The following is a 17,578-nucleotide window of genomic DNA, read 5'->3' on the forward strand; positions in this document are numbered from 1 at the left end:
TTGTTCTCGGAATTCTGCTGAAGTTTAAAAATGCTTTGCAAAATCACCCATTGTTCTCGGAATTCTGATGAAGTTTAAAAATGCTTTGGAACTCTTCCATTGTTCTCAGATTTCTGCTGAAGTTTAAAAATGCTTTGCAAAATCACCCACTGTTCTCGGATTTCTGCTGAAGTTTAAAAATGCTTTAGAACTCTCCAATTGTTCTTAGAATGTTAATGTTTTTTTAAATCAGTCTGTAGTACTCTTCCATTGTTCTCGGAAACCTGCTGTAGGTTAAAAAGGCTTGGTAACTCTTCTATTGTTCTCAGAATTCTGCTGAAGTTTAAAAATGCTTTGCAAAATCTCCCATTGTTCTCGGAATTCTGCTGTAGTTTAAAAATGCTTTGGAACTCTTCCACTGTTCTCAGTATTCTGCTGTAGTTTAAAAATGCTTTGGAACTCCTCCATTGTTCTCAGAATACTGCTGAAGTTTAAAAATGCTTTGGAACTCCGCCATAGTTCTCAAAATTCTGCTGAAGTTTAAAAATGCTTTGGATCACATCCATTGTCCTCAGAATTATGCTGAAGTTTAAAAATACTTGGGAGCTCTTCCATTGTACTTGTAATTCTGCTCAAGTTTTAAAATGCTTTGGAAAACTTCCATTGTTCTCATAATTCTGCTGAACGTTAAAGATGCTTGGGAACTCTTCCATTGTTCTCAGAATTCTGCTGAAGTTTAAAAATGCTTTGGAACTCTTCCATTGTTCTGGGACGTCTGCTGAAATTTAAAAATGCTTTGGAACACTTCCATTGTTCGCGGAAATCTACTGAAGTTCAAAAATTATTTGGAACTCTTCCATTGTTCTCGAAAATCTACTGAAGAATAAAAATGCTTTGGAACTCTCACATTGTTCTCAGAATGTTACTCTTTTTTAAAATTAGTCTGTAGAACTCACCATTGTTCTCAAAATTCTGCTGTAGTTTAAAAATGCTTTGGAACTCTTCCATTGTTCTAAGAATTCTGCTGAAGTTTAAAAATGCTTTGGAACTCCTCCATTGTTCTCATAATACTGCTGAAGTTTAAAAATGCTTTGGAACACTGCCATTGTTCTCAAAATTCTGCTGAAGTATAAAAATGCTTTGGATCTCATCCATTGTTCTCGGAATTCAGCTGAATTTTAAAAATAATTGGGAGCTCTTCCATTGTACTCGTAATTCTGCTGAAGTTTAAAAATGCTTTGGAACTCTACCATTGTTCTCATAATTCTGCTGAACGTTAAAAATGCTTGGGAACTCTTCCATTGTTCTCTGAATTATGCTGAAGGATAAAAATGCTTTGCAAATTCATCCATTGTTCTCAGAGTTCTGCTGTAGTTTAAAAATGTTTTGGAACCCTTCCATTGTTCTCAGAATTCTGCTGAAGTTTAAAAATCCTTTTGAAATCTCCCATTGTTCTCAGAATGTTATTGTTTTTTTAAATCAATCTGTAGTACTCTTCCATTGTTCTCGGAAACATGCTGTAGGTTAAAAATGCTTGGTAACTCTACCATTGTTCTCAAAATTCTGCTGTAGTTTACAAATGCTTTGGAACTCTTCCATTGTTCTCGGAATTCTGCTGAAGGTTAAAAATGCTTTGGAACTCCTCTATGTTCTTGAAATTCTGCTGAAGGTTAAAAATGGTTGGTTACTCTTCCATTGTTCTCAGAATTCTGCTGAAGTTTAAAAATGCTTTGCAAAATCACCCATTGTTCTCGGAATTCTGCTGAAGTTTAAAAATGCTTTTGAACTCTCCCATTGTTCTAAGAATGTTAATGTTTTTTTAAATCAGTCTGTATTACTCTTCCATTGTTCTCGGAATCCTGCTGAAGGTTAAAAATGCTTTGGAACTCCTCTACGTTCTTGAAATTCTGCTGAAACTTAAAAATGCTTGGTTACTTTTCCATTGTTCTCGGAATTCTGCTGAAGTTTAAAAATGCTTTGCAAAATCACCCATTGTTCTCGGAATTCTGATGAAGTTTAAAAATGCTTTTGTACTCTCCAATTGTTCTTAGAATGTTAATGTTTTTTCAAATCAGTCTGTAGTACTCTTCCATTGTTCTCGGAATCCTGCTGTAGGTTAAAAATGCTTGGTAACTCTTCCATTGTTCTCAGAATTCTGCTGAAGTTTAAAAATGCTTTGCAAAATCACCCATTGTTCTCAGAATTCTGCTGAAGCTTAAAAATGCTTTGGAACTCTTCCACTGTTCTCAGAATTCTGCTGAAGTTTAAAAATGCTTTGGAACTCCTCCATTTTTCTCAGAATACTGCTGAAGTTTAAAAATGCTTTGGAACTCCGCCATAGTTCTCAAAATTCTGCTGAAGTTTAAAAATGCTTTGGATCTCATTCATTGTTCTCAGAATTATGCTGAAGTTTAAAAATACTTGGGAGCTCTTCCATTGTACTTGTAATTCTGCTCAAGTTTTAAAATGCTTTGGAAAACTTCCATTGTTCTCATAATTCTGCTGAACGTTAAAGATGCTTGGGAACTCTGCCATTGTTCTCAGAATTCTGCTGAAGTTTAAAAATGCTTTGGAACTCTTCCATTGTTCTGGGAATTCTGCTGAAATTTAAAAATGCTTTGGAACACTTCCATTGTTCTCAGAAATCTACTGAAGTTCAAAAATCATTTGGAACTCTTCCATTGTTCTCGGAAATCTGCTGAAAAATAAAAATGCTTTGGAACTCTCACATTGTTCTCGGAATGTTACTCTTTTTTAAAATTAGTCTGTAGAACTCACCATTGTTCTCAGAATACTGCTGAAGTTTAAAAATGCTTTGGAACTCTTCCATTGTTCTAAGAATTCTGCTGAAGTTTAAAAATGCTTTGGAACTCCTCCATTGTTCTCATAATACTGCTGAAGTTTAAAAATGCTTTGGAACACCGCCATTGTTCTCAAAATTCTGCTGAAGTTTAAAAATGCTTTGGATCTCATCCATTGTTCTCGGAATTCAGCTGAAGTTTAAAAATACTTGGGAGCTCTTCCATTGTACTCGTAATTCTGCTGAAGTTTAAAAATGCTTTGGAACTCTTCCATTGTTCTCATAATTCTGCTGAACATTAAAAATGCTTGGGAATTCTTCCATTGTTCTCTGAATTATGCTGAAGGATAAAAATGCTTTGCAAATTCATCCATTGTTCTCGGAGTTCTGCTGAAGTTTTAAAATGCTTTCGAACTCTTCCATTGTTCTGGGAAGTCTGTTGAAATTTGAAAATGCTTTAGAAGTCTTCCATTGTTCTCAGAAATCTACTGAAGTTGAAAAATGATTTGGAACTCTTCCATTGTTCTCGGAAATCTACTGAAGTTTAAAAATGCTTTGGAACTTTTGTATTGCTATCGGAAATATGCTGAAGTTTAAAAATGCTTTGGAACTCTTCCATTGTTCTCGGAATTCTGCTGAAGTTTTAAAAATGCTTTTGAACTCATCCATTGTTCTCGGAAATCTGCTGGAGTTCAAAATTGCTATGGAACTCCTCCATTGTTCTCGAAATTCTGCTAAAGTTTAAAAATGCTTTGGAACTCATCCATTGTTCTCGGAATTCTGCTGAAGTTTAAAAATGCTTTGGAACTCTTCCATTGTTCTCAGAATTCTGCTGTAGTTTAAAAATGCTTTGGAACTCATCCATTGTTCTCGGAATTCTGCTGAAGCTTAAAAATGATTTGGAACTCTTCCATTATTTTCAGAATTCAGCTGAAGTTTAAAAATGCTTTGCAAATCCATCCATTGTTCTCAGAATTATATGCTTAAGTTTAAAAATGCTTTGTAACTCTTCCATTGTTCTCGGAAGTCTGCTGAAGGTTAAAAATGCTTGGATCTCTTCCATTGTTCTCGGAATTCTGCTGAAGGTTAAATATCCTTTGCAAATTCATCCATTGTTTGCGGAATTCTGCTGAAGTTTAAAAATGCTTTGGAACTCTTCCATTGTTCTCAGAGTTCTGCTGAAGTTTAAAAATGCTTTGGAACTCCTCCATTGCTCTCAGAATTCTGCTGAAGCTTAAAAATGCTTTGGAACTCATCCATTGTTCTTGGAATTCTGCTGAAGTTTAAAAATGCTTTGGAACTCTTCCATTGTTCTCGGACTTCTGCTGAAGATTAAAAATGCTTTGGAACGCCTCTATTGTTCTCAAAATTCTGCTGTAGTTTAAAAATGCTTTGGAACCCTTCCATTGTTCTCGGAATTCTGCTGAAGTTTTAAAATGCTTTTGAAATCTCCCATTGTCCTCAGAATGTTATTTTTTTTTAAATCAATCTGTAGTACTCTTCCATTGTTCTCGGAATCCTGCTGTAGGTTAAAAATGCATGGTAACTCTACCATTGTTCTCAGAATTCTGCTGAAGTTTAAAAATGCTTTGCAAAATTTGCCATTGTTCTCGCAATTCTGTTGAAGTTTAAAAATGCTTTGGAACTCTTCCATTGTTCTCAGAATTCTGCTGTAGATTAAAAATGCTTTGGAACTCCTCCATTGTTCTCAGAATACTGCTCAAGTTTAAAAATGCTGTGCAAAATCACCCAATCTTCTCGGAAATCTACTGAAGTTTAAAAATCCTTTGGAACTTTTGTTTTGTTATCGGATTCCTGCTGAAGTTTAAAAATGCTTTGGAACTCTTCCATTGTTCTCGGAATTCTGCTGAAGTTTAAAAATGCTTTGGAACTCATCCATTGTTCTCGGAATTCTGCTGAAGTTTAAAATTGTTTGGAACTCCTACATTGTTCTTGAAATTCTGCTAAAGTTTAAAAATGCTTTGGAACTCATCCATTGTTCTCGGAATTCTGCTGAAATTTAAAAATGCTTTGGAACTCTTCCATTGTTCTCAGAATTCTGCTGAAGTTTAAAAATGCTTTGGATCTCCTCCATTGCTCTCAGAATTCAGCTGAAGTTTAAAAATGCTTTGGAACTCCTCCATTGTTTTTGAAATTCTGCTGAAGTTTAAAAATGCTTTGGAACTCATCCATTGTTCTCGGAATTCTGCTGAAGTTTAAAAATGCTTTGGAACTCTTCCATTGTTCTTGGAATTCTGCTGAAGTTTAAAAATGCTTTGAAACTGCTCTATTGTTCTCGAAATTCTGCTGAAGGTTAATAATGCTTGGGAACTCTTCCATTGTTCTCAAAATTCTGCTGTAGTTTAAAAATGCTTTGGAACTCTTCCATTGTTCTCGGAATTCTGCCGAAGGTTAAAAATGCTTTGGAACTCCTCTATGTTCTTGAAATTCTGCTGAAGGTTAAAACTGCTTGGGAACTCTTCCATTGTTCTCGGAATTATGCTGAAGGCTAAAAATGCTTGGAAACCCTTCCATTGTTCTCAGAATTCTGCTGAAGTTTAAAAATCCTTTGCAAATTCATCCATTGTTTGAAGAATTCTGCTGAAGTTTAAAAATGCTTTGGAACTCTTCCATTGTTCTCAGAATTCTGCTGAAGTTTAAAAATGCTTTGGCAATTCTCCATTGCTCTCAGAATTCTGCTAAAGTTTAAAAATGCTTTGGAACTCATCCATTGTTATCGGAATACTGCTGAAGTTTAAAAATGCTTTGGAACTCTCCTATTGTTCTCAGAATGTTATTGTTTTTTTAAATCAATCTGTAGTACTCTTCCATTGTTCTCGGAAACATGCTGTAGGTTAAAAATGCTTGGTAACTCTACCATTGTTCTCAAAATTCTGCTGTAGTTTAAAAATGCTTTGGAACTCTTCCATTGTTCTCGGAATTCTGCTGAAGGTTAAAAATGCTTTGGAACTCCTCTACATTCTTGAAATTCTGCTGAAGCTTAAAAATGCTTGGTTACTCTTCAATTGTTCTCGGAATTCTGCTGAAGTTTAAAAATGCTTTGCAAAATCACCCATTGTTCTCGGAATTCTGCTGAAGTTTAAAAATGCTTTGGAACTCTTCCATTGTTCTCAGAATTCTGCTGAAGTTTAAAAATGCTTTGCAAAATCACCCACTGTTCTCGGAATTCTGCTGAAGTTTAAAAATGCTTTGGAACTCCTCTACGTTCTTGAAATTCTGCTGAAACTTAAAAATGCTTGGTTACTCTTCCATTGTTCTCGGAATTCTGCTGAAGTTTAAAAATGCTTTGCAAAATCACCCATTGTTCTCGGAATTCTGATGAAGTTTAAAAATGCTTTGGAACTCTTCCATTGTTCTCAGATTTCTGCTGAAGTTTAAAAATGCTTTGCAAAATCACCCACTGTTCTCGGATTTCTGCTGAAGTTTAAAAATGCTTTAGAACTCTCCAATTGTTCTTAGAATGTTAATGTTTTTTTAAATCAGTCTGTAGTACTCTTCCATTGTTCTCGGAAACCTGCTGTAGGTTAAAAAGGCTTGGTAACTCTTCCATTGTTCTCAGAATTCTGCTGAAGTTTAAAAATGCTTTGCAAAATCACCCATTGTTCTCGGAATTCTGCTGTAGTTTAAAAATGCTTTGGAACTCTTCCACTGTTCTCAGTATTCTGCTGTAGTTTAAAAATGCTTTGGAACTCCTCCATTGTTCTCAGAATACTGCTGAAGTTTAAAAATGCTTTGGAACTCCGCCATAGTTCTCAAAATTCTGCTGAAGTTTAAAAATGCTTTGGATCACATCCATTGTCCTCAGAATTATGCTGAAGTTTAAAAATACTTGGGAGCTCTTCCATTGTACTTGTAATTCTGCTCAAGTTTTAAAATGCTTTGGAAAACTTCCATTGTTCTCATAATTCTGCTGAACGTTAAAGATGCTTGGGAACTCTTCCATTGTTCTCAGAATTCTGCTGAAGTTTAAAAATGCTTTGGAACTCTTCCATTGTTCTGGGACGTCTGCTGAAATTTAAAAATGCTTTGGAACACTTCCATTGTTCGCGGAAATCTACTGAAGTTCAAAAATTATTTGGAACTCTTCCATTGTTCTCGAAAATCTACTGAAGAATAAAAATGCTTTGGAACTCTCACATTGTTCTCAGAATGTTACTCTTTTTTAAAATTAGTCTGTAGAACTCACCATTGTTCTCAGAATTCTGCTGTAGTTTAAAAATGCTTTGGAACTCTTCCATTGTTCTAAGAATTCTGCTGAAGTTTAAAAATGCTTTGGAACTCCTCCATTGTTCTCATAATACTGCTGAAGTTTAAAAATGCTTTGGAACACTGCCATTGTTCTCAAAATTCTGCTGAAGTATAAAAATGCTTTGGATCTCATCCATTGTTCTCGGAATTCAGCTGAATTTTAAAAATAATTGGGAGCTCTTCCATTGTACTCGTAATTCTGCTGAAGTTTAAAAATGCTTTGGAACTCTACCATTGTTCTCATAATTCTGCTGAACGTTAAAAATGCTTGGGAACTCTTCCATTGTTCTCTGAATTATGCTGAAGGATAAAAATGCTTTGCAAATTCATCCATTGTTCTCAGAGTTCTGCTGTAGTTTAAAAATGTTTTGGAACCCTTCCATTGTTCTCAGAATTCTGCTGAAGTTTAAAAATCCTTTTGAAATCTCCCATTGTTCTCAGAATGTTATTGTTTTTTTAAATCAATCTGTAGTACTCTTCCATTGTTCTCGGAAACATGCTGTAGGTTAAAAATGCTTGGTAACTCTACCATTGTTCTCAAAATTCTGCTGTAGTTTACAAATGCTTTGGAACTCTTCCATTGTTCTCGGAATTCTGCTGAAGGTTAAAAATGCTTTGGAACTCCTCTATGTTCTTGAAATTCTGCTGAAGGTTAAAAATGGTTGGTTACTCTTCCATTGTTCTCAGAATTCTGCTGAAGTTTAAAAATGCTTTGCAAAATCACCCATTGTTCTCGGAATTCTGCTGAAGTTTAAAAATGCTTTTGAACTCTCCCATTGTTCTAAGAATGTTAATGTTTTTTTAAATCAGTCTGTATTACTCTTCCATTGTTCTCGGAATCCTGCTGAAGGTTAAAAATGCTTTGGAACTCCTCTACGTTCTTGAAATTCTGCTGAAACTTAAAAATGCTTGGTTACTTTTCCATTGTTCTCGGAATTCTGCTGAAGTTTAAAAATGCTTTGCAAAATCACCCATTGTTCTCGGAATTCTGATGAAGTTTAAAAATGCTTTTGTACTCTCCAATTGTTCTTAGAATGTTAATGTTTTTTCAAATCAGTCTGTAGTACTCTTCCATTGTTCTCGGAATCCTGCTGTAGGTTAAAAATGCTTGGTAACTCTTCCATTGTTCTCAAAATTCTGCTGAAGTTTAAAAATGCTTTGCAAAATCACCCATTGTTCTCAGAATTCTGCTGAAGCTTAAAAATGCTTTGGAACTCTTCCACTGTTCTCAGAATTCTGCTGAAGTTTAAAAATGCTTTGGAACTCCTCCATTTTTCTCAGAATACTGCTGAAGTTTAAAAATGCTTTGGAACTCCGCCATAGTTCTCAAAATTCTGCTGAAGTTTAAAAATGCTTTGGATCTCATTCATTGTTCTCAGAATTATGCTGAAGTTTAAAAATACTTGGGAGCTCTTCCATTGTACTTGTAATTCTGCTCAAGTTTTAAAATGCTTTGGAAAACTTCCATTGTTCTCATAATTCTGCTGAACGTTAAAGATGCTTGGGAACTCTTCCATTGTTCTCAGAATTCTGCTGAAGTTTAAAAATGCTTTGGAACTCTTCCATTGTTCTGGGAATTCTGCTGAAATTTAAAAATGCTTTGGAACACTTCCATTGTTCTCAGAAATCTACTGAAGTTCAAAAATAATTTGGAACTCTTCCATTGTTCTCGGAAATCTGCTGAAAAATAAAAATGCTTTGGAACTCTCACATTGTTCTCGGAATGTTACTCTTTTTTAAAATTAGTCTGTAGAACTCATCATTGTTCTCAGAATACTGCTGAAGTTTAAAAATGCTTTGGAACTCTTCCATTGTTCTAAGAATTCTGCTGAAGTTTAAAAATGCTTTGGAACTCCTCCATTGTTCTCATAATACTGCTGAAGTTTAAAAATGCTTTGGAACACCGCCATTGTTCTCAAAATTCTGCTGAAGTTTAAAAATGCTTTGGATCTCATCCATTGTTCTCGGAATTCAGCTGAAGTTTAAAAATACTTGGGAGCTCTTCCATTGTACTCGTAATTCTGCTGAAGTTTAAAAATGCTTTGGAACTCTTCCATTGTTCTCATAATTCTGCTGAACATTAAAAATGCTTGGGAATTCTTCCATTGTTCTCTGAATTATGCTGAAGGATAAAAATGCTTTGCAAATTCATCCATTGTTCTCGGAGTTCTGCTGAAGTTTTAAAATGCTTTCGAACTCTTCCATTGTTCTGGGAAGTCTGTTGAAATTTGAAAATGCTTTAGAAGTCTTCCATTGTTCTCAGAAATCTACTGAAGTTGAAAAATGATTTGGAACTCTTCCATTGTTCTCGGAAATCTACTGAAGTTTAAAAATGCTTTGGAACTTTTGTATTGCTATCGGAAATATGCTGAAGTTTAAAAATGCTTTGGAACTCTTCCATTGTTCTCGGAATTCTGCTGAAGTTTTAAAAATGCTTTTGAACTCATCCATTGTTCTCGGAAATCTGCTGGAGTTCAAAATTGCTATGGAACTCCTCCATTGTTCTCGAAATTCTGCTAAAGTTTAAAAATGCTTTGGAACTCATCCATTGTTCTCGTAATTCTGCTTTAGTTTAAAAATGCTTTGGAACTCTTCCATTGTTCTTAGAATTCTGCTGTAGTTTAAAAATGCTTTGGAACTCCTCCATTGTTCTCAGAATTCTGCTGAAGTTTAAAAATGCTTTGGAACTCTTCCATTGTTCTCGGAATTCTGCTGAAGGTTAAATATCCTTTGCAAATTCATCCATTATTTGCGGAATTCTGCTGAAGTTTAAAAATGCTTTGGAACTCTTCCATTGTTCTCAGAGTTCTGCTGAAGTTTAAAAATGCTTTGGAACTCCTCCATTGCTCTTAGAATTCTGCTGAAGTTTAAAAATGCTTTGGAACACATCCATTGTTCTCGGAATTCTGCTGAAGTTTAAAATTGCTTTGGAACTCTTCCATTGTTCTCGGACTTCTGCTGAAGATTAAAAATACTTTGGAAAGCCTCTATTGTTCTCAAAATTCTGCTGTAGTTTAAAAATGCTTTGCAAATTCATCCATTTTTCTCAGAATTATATGTTTAAGTTTAAAAATGCTTTGGAACTCTTCCATTGTTCTCGGAATTCTGCTGAAGTTTAAAAATCGTTTGCAAATTCATCCATTGTTTGCAGAATTCTGCTGAAGTTTAAAAATGCTTTGGAACTCTTCCATTGTTCTCAGAATTCTGCTGAAGTTTAAAAATGCTTTGGTGCTCCTCCATTGCTCTCAGAATTCTGCTGAAGTTTAAAAATGCTTTGGAACTCTTCCATTATTCTCGGACTTCAGCTGAAGATTAAAAATGCTTTGGAACGCCTCTATTGTTCTCAAAATTCTGCTGTAGTTTAGAAATGTTTTGGAAACCTTCCATTGTTCTCAGAATTCTGCTGAAGTTTAAAAATCCTTTTGAACTCTCCCAATGTTCTTAGAATGTTATTGTTTTTTTAAATCAATCTGTAGTACTCTTCCATTGTTCTCGGAAACCTGCTGTAGGATAAAAATGCTTGGTAACTCTACCATTGTTCTCAAAATTCTACTATAGTTTAAAAATGATTTGGAACTCTTCCATTGTTCTCGGAATTCTGCTGAAGGTTAAAAATGCTTTGGAACTCCTCTATGTTCTTGAAATTCTGCTGAAGGTTAAAAATGGTTGGTTACCCTTCCATTGTTCTCAGAATTCTGCTGAAGTTTAAAAATGCTTTGCAAAATCACCCATTGTTCTCGGAATTCTGCTGAAGTTTAAAAATGCTTTTGAACTCTCCCATTGTTCTAAGAATGTTAATGTTTTTTTAAATCAGTCTGTAATACTCTTCCATTGTTCTCGGAATCCTGCTGTAGTTTAAAAATGCTTGGTAACTCTTCCATTGTTCTCAGAATTCTGCTGAAGTTTAAAAATGCTTTGCAAAATCACCTATTGTTCTCGGAATTCTGCTGAAATTTAAAAATGCTTTGGAACTCTTCCATTTTTCTCAGAATTCTGCTGAAGATTAAAAATGCTTTATAACTCATCCATTGTTCTCGGAATTCTGCTGAAGTTTAATATTGCTTTGGAACTCTTCCATTATTCTCAAAATTCTGCTGTAGTTTAAAAATGCTTTGGAACTCTTCCATTGTTCTCGGAATTCTGCTGAAGGTAAAAAATGCTTTGGAACTCTTCCATTGTTCTCGGAATTCTGCTGAAGGTTAAAAATGCTTTGAAACTCCTCTATGTTCTTGAAATTCTGCTATAGGTTAAAACTGCTTGGGAACTCTTCCATTGTTCTCAGAATTCTGCTGAAGTTTAAAAATGCTTTACAAATTCATCCATTGATTGCAGAATTCTGCTGAAGTTTAAAAATGCTTTGGAACTCTTCCATTGTTCTCAGAATTCTGCTGAAGTTTAAAAATTCTTTGCAAAATCACCCATTGTATTTGGAATTCAGCTGAAGTTTAAAAATGCTTTTGAACTCTCCCCTTGTTCTGAGAATGTTAATGTTTTTTTAAATCAGTCTGTAGTACACTTCCATTGTTCTCTGAATCCTGCTGTAGGTTAAAAATGCTTGGTAACTCTTCCATTGTTCTCAGAATTCTGCTGAAGTTTAAAAATGCTTTGCAAAATTACCTATTGTTCTCGGAGTTCTGCTGAAGTTTAAAAATGCTTTGGAACTCTTCCATTGTTCTCAGAATTCTGCTGAAGTTTAAAAATGCTTTGGAACTCCTCCATTGTTCACAGAATACTGCTGAAGTTTAAAAAAGCTTTGGAACTCCGCCATAGTTCTCAAAATTCTGCTGAAGTTTAAAAATGCTTTGGAACTCATCCATTGTTCTTAGATTTCTGCTGAAGTTTAAAAATACTTGGGAGCTCTTCCATTGTACTTGTAATTCTGCTGAAGTTTAAAAATGCTTTGGAAATCTTCCATTGTTCTCATAATTCTGCTGAACGTTAAAGATGCTTGGGATCTCTTCCATTGTTCTCGGAATTCTGCTGAAGGTTAAAAATGCTTGGCAAACTCATCCATTGTTCTCGGAATTCTGCTGAAGTTTAAAAATGCTTTGGAACTCTTCCAATGTTCTGGAACGTCTGCTGAAATTTAAAAATGCTTTGGAACTCTTCCATTGTTCTCGGAAATCTACTGAAGTTCAATAATCATTTGGAACTCTTCCATTGTTCTCGGAAATCTACCGAAGTTTAAAAATGCTTTGGAACTTTTGCATTGTTATCCGAATTCTGCTGAAGTTTAAAAATGCTTTGGAACTCTTCCATTGTTCTCGGAATTTTGCTGAAGTTTAAAAATGCTTTGGATCTCTTCCATTGTTCTCGGAATTCTGCTGAAGTTTTAAAATGCTTTTGAACTCTCCCATTGTTCTCAGAATGTTATTGTTTTTTTAAATCAATCTGTAGTACTCTTCCATTGTTCTCGGAATCCTGCTGTAGGTTAAAAATGCATGGTAACTCTACCGTTGTTCTCAGAATTCTGCTGAAGTTTAAAAATACTTTGCAAAATCAGCCATTGTTCTCGGAATTCTGCTGAAGTTTTTAAATGCTTTGGAACTCTTCCATTGTTCTCAGAATTCTGCTGAAGTTTAAAAATGCTTTGGAACTCCTCCATTGTTCTCAGAATACTGCTGAAGTTTAAAAATGCTGTGCAAAATCACCCATTGTTCTCGGAAATCTACTGAAGTTTAAAAATCCTTTGGAACTTTTGTTTTGTTATCGGATTTCTGCTGAAGTTTAAAAATGCTTTGGAACTCTTCCATTGTTCTCGGAATTCTGCTGAAGTTTAAAAATTCTTTGGAACTCTCCATTGTTCTCAGAATTCTGCTGAAGTTTAAAATTATTTGGAACTCCTCCATTGTTCTTGAAATTCTGCTAAAGTTTAAAAATGCTTTGGAACTCTTCCATTGTTCTCGGAATTCTGCTGAGGTTTAAAAATGATTTGGAACTCTTCCATTCTTCTCAGAATTCTGCTGAAGTTTAAAAATGCTTTGGAACTCCTCCATTGTTTTTGAAATTCTGCTGAAGTTTAAAAATGCTTTGGAACTCATCCATTGTTCTCGGAATTCTGCTGAAGTTTAAAAATGCTTTGAAACTCTTCCATTGTTCTTGGAATTCTGATGAAGTTTAAAAATGCTTTGGAACTGCTCTATTGTTCTCGAAATTCAGCTGAAGGTTAAAAATGCTTGGGAACTCTTCCATTGTTCTCAAAATTCTGCTGTAGTTTAAAAATGCTTTGGAACGCTTCCATTGTTCTCGGAATTCTGCCGAAGGTTAAAAATGCTTTGGAACTCCTCTATGTTCTTGAAATTCTGCTGAAGGTTAAAACTGCTTGGGAACTCTTCCATTGTTCTCAGAATTCTGCTGAAGTTTAAAAATGCTTTGCAAATTGATTCATTGTTCTCAGAATTATATGCTTAAGTTTAAAAATGCTTTGGAACTCTTCCATTGTTCTCGGAATTTCTGCTGAAGGTTAAAAATGCTTGGAAACTCTTCCATTGTTCTTGGAATTCTGCTGAAGTTTAAAAATCCTTTGCAAATTCATCCATTGTTTGCCGAATTCTGCTGAAGTTTAAAAATGCTTTGGAACTCTTCCATTGTTCTCAGAATTCTGCTGAAGTTTAAAAATGCTTTGGTGCTCCTCAATTGCTCTCAGAATTCTGCTGAAGTTTAAAAATGCTTTGGAACTCATCCATTGTTATCGGAATTCTGGTGAAGTTTAAAGATGCTTTGGAACTCTTCCATTGTTCTCGGATTTCTGCTGAAGATTAAAAATGCTTTGGAACGCCTCTATTGTTCTCAAATTCTGCTGTAGTTTAAAAATGCTTTGGAACCCTTCCATTGTTCTCAGAATTCTGCTGAAGTTTAAAAATCCTTTTGAACTCTCCCATTGTTCTCAGAATGTTATTGTTTTTTTAAATCAATCTGTAGTACTCTTCCATTGTTCTCGGAAACCTGCTGTAGGTTAAAAATGCTTGGTAACTCTACCATTGTTCTCAAAATTCTGCTGTAGTTTAAAAATGATTTGGAACTCTTCCATTGTTCTCGGAATTCTGCTGAAGGTTAAAAATGCTTTGGAACTCCTCTATGTTCTTGAAATTCTGCTGAAGGTTAAAATTGGTTGGTTACTCTTCCATTGTTCTCAGAATTCTGCTGAAGTTTAAAAATGCTTTGCAAAATCACCCATTGTTCTCGGAATTCTGCTGAAGTTTAAAAATGCTTTTCAACTCTCCCATTGTTCTGAGAATGTTAATGTTTTTTTAAATCAGTCTGTAGTACTCTTCCTTTGTTCTCGAAATCCTGCTGTAGGTTGAAAATGCTTGGTAACTCCTCCATTGTTCTCAGAATTCAGCTGAAGTTTAAAAATGCTTTGCAAAATCACCTATTGTTCTCGGAATTCTGCTGAAGTTTAAAAATGCTTTGGAACTCCTCCATTGTTCTCAGAATTCTGCTGAAGTTTAAAAATGCTTTGGAACTCATCCATTGTTCTCAGAATTCTGCTGAAGTTTAAAAATGCTTTGGATCTCCTCCATTGCTCTCAGAATTCAGCTGAAGTTTAACCCCTTAAGCCCCGAGGGTGGTTTGCACGTTAATGACCAGGCCAATTTTTACAATTCTGACCACTGTCACTTTATGAGGTAATTACTCTGGAACGCTACAACGGATCCCCCTGATTCTGAGACTGTTTTTACGTGACATGTTGTTCTTCATGGTTGTGGTAAAATTTCTTCGATATCCCTTGTGTTTATTTGTGAAAAAAACGGAAATTTGGGGAAAATTTTGAAAATTTAGCAATTTTCAAAATTTGAATTTTTATGCCCTTAAATCAGAGAGATATGTCACACAAAAGAGTTAATAAATAACATTTCCCACATGTCTACTTTACATCAGCACAATTTTGGAATCAAAATTTTTTTGTTAGGGAGCTATAAGGGTTAAAAGTTGACCAGCGATTTCTCATTTTTCCAACAAAATTTACAAAACCATTTTTTTAGGGACCACATCACATTTGAAGTCACTTTGAGAGGTCTTTATGACAGAAAATACCTACAAGTGACACCATTCTAAAAACTGCACCCCTCAAGGTGCTCAAAACCACATTCAATAACTTTATTAACCCTTCAGGTGCTTCACAGGAATTTTTTGAATGTGGAAGAAAAAAATGAACATTTAACTTTTTTCACAAAAATGTTACTTTAGACCCAATTTTTTTTATTTTCACAGAGGTAACAAGAAAAAATGGACCCCAATATTTGTTGTGCAATTTCCCCTGGGCACGCAGATACCCAATATGTGGGGAAAAAACACTGTTTGGGCGCACGGCAGGGCTCGGATGGGAAGGAGCGCCATTTGACTTTTTGATTGTAAAATTTGCTTGAATAATTAGCGGACGCCATGTTTGTGTTTGGAGAGCCCCTGTGTGCCCAAACATTGGAGCTCCCCCACAAGTGACCACATTTTGGAAACTAGACCCCCCAAGGCACCTATCTAGATGCACAGTGAGCACTTGGAACCCCAAGATGCTTCACAAATTGATTTGTAAAAATGAAAAAGTGAAAAAAAAACACTTTTTCATATTTATGAATCAATTTGTGAAGCACCTGGGGGTTCCAAGTGCTCACTATGCATCTAGATAGGTGCCTTTGGGGGTCTAGTTTCCAAAATGGGGTCACTTGTGGGAGAGCTCCAATGTTTGGGCACACAGGGACTCTCCAAATGCAACATGGTATCCGCTAACAAATTGAATGGAAAATCGGCTTAAATTGTTAGCGGACACCAAGTTGCGTTTGGAGAGCCCCTGTGTGCCAAAACTTTGGAGCTCCCCACAAGTGCCCCATTTTGGAAACTAGACCCCCAAAGGCACCTGTCTAGATGCATAGTGAGCACTTGGAACCCCCAGGTGCTTCACAAATTGATTCGTAAAAATGAAAAAGTGAAAAAAAAAAAACTTTTTCATATTTATGAATCAATTTGTGAAACACCTGGGGGTTCCAAGTGCTCACTATGCATCTAGATAGGTGCCTTGGGGGGTCTAGTTTCCAAATTGGGGTCACTTGTGGGGGAGCTCCAATGTTTGTGCACGCAGTAGCTCTCCAAATGCAACATGGCGTCCGCTAACAATTTGAGCAGATTTTCCATTCAATTTGCTAGCGAACACCATGTCACGTTTGGAGAGCCCCTGTGTGCCCAAACTTTGGAGCTCCCCCACAAGTGACCCCATTTTGGAAACTACACCCCCCCCAAGGCACCTATCTAGATGCATAGTGAGCACTTGGAACCCCCAGGTGCTTCACAAATTGATTTGTAAAAATGAAAAAGTGAAAAAAAAACATTTTTTCATATTTATGAATCAATTTGTGAAACACCTGGGGGTTCCAAGTGCTCACTATGCATCTAGATAGGTGCCTTGGGGGGTCTAGTTTCCAAAATGGGGTCACTTGTGGGGGAGCTCCAATGTTTGGGCACACAGGGACTCTCCAAATGCAACATCGTATCCGCTAGCAAATTGTCGGCTCAAATTGTTAGCGGACATCATGTTGCGTTTGGAGAGCCCCTGTGTGCCCAAACATTGGAGCTCCCCCACAAGTGACCCCATTTTGGAAACTAGACACCCCAAGGCACCTATTTAGAAGCATAGTGAGCACTTGGAACCCCCAGGTGCTTCACAAATTGATTCGTAAAAATGAAAAAGTGAAAAAAAAAACACTTTTTCATATTTATGAATCAATTTGTGAAACACCCGGGGGTTCCAAGTGCTCACTATGCATCTAGATAGGTGCCTTGGGGGGTCTAGTTTCCAAAATGGGGTCACTTGTGGGGGAGCTCCAATGTTTGGGCACACAGGGACTCTCCAAATGCAACATGGTATCCGCTAGTAAATTGTCGGCTCAAATTGTTAGCGGACATCATGTTGCGTTTGGAGAGCCCCTGTGTGCCCAAACATTAGAGCTCCCCCACAAGTGACCCCATTTTGGAAACTAGACACCCCAAGGCACCTATTTAGATGCATAGTGAGCACTTGGAACTCCCAGATGCTTCACAAATTGATTCGTAAAAATGAAAAAGTGAAAAAAAAACACTTTTTCATATTTATGAATCAATTTGTGAAACACCTGGTTGTTCCAAGTGCTCACTATGCTTCTAGATAGGTGCCTTGGGGGGTCTAGTTTCCAAAATGGGGTCACTTGTCGGGGAGCACCAATGGTTGGGCACACAGGGGCTCTCCAAACGCAACATGATGTCCGCTAACAATTTGAGCCGACAATTTGTTAGCGGATACCATGTAGCATTTGGAGAGTCCCTGTGTGCCCAAACATTGGAGCTCCCCCACAAGTGACCCCATTTTGGCAACTAGACCCCCCATGGCACCTATCTAGATGCATAGTGAGCACTTGGAACCCCGAGGTGTTTCACAAATTGATTCATAAATATGAAAAAGTGTTTTTTTTTTCACTTTTTCATTTTTACGAATCAATTTGTGAAGCAACTGGGGGTTCCAAGTGCTCACTATGCATCTAGATAGGTGCCTTGGGGGGTCTA

This window comes from Phyllobates terribilis, unplaced genomic scaffold, assembly GCF_046119375.1.
Source record: "Phyllobates terribilis strain yellow unplaced genomic scaffold, ASM4611937v1 Scaffold_3__8_contigs__length_932513732, whole genome shotgun sequence".
NCBI lineage: Eukaryota > Metazoa > Chordata > Amphibia > Anura > Dendrobatidae > Phyllobates > Phyllobates terribilis.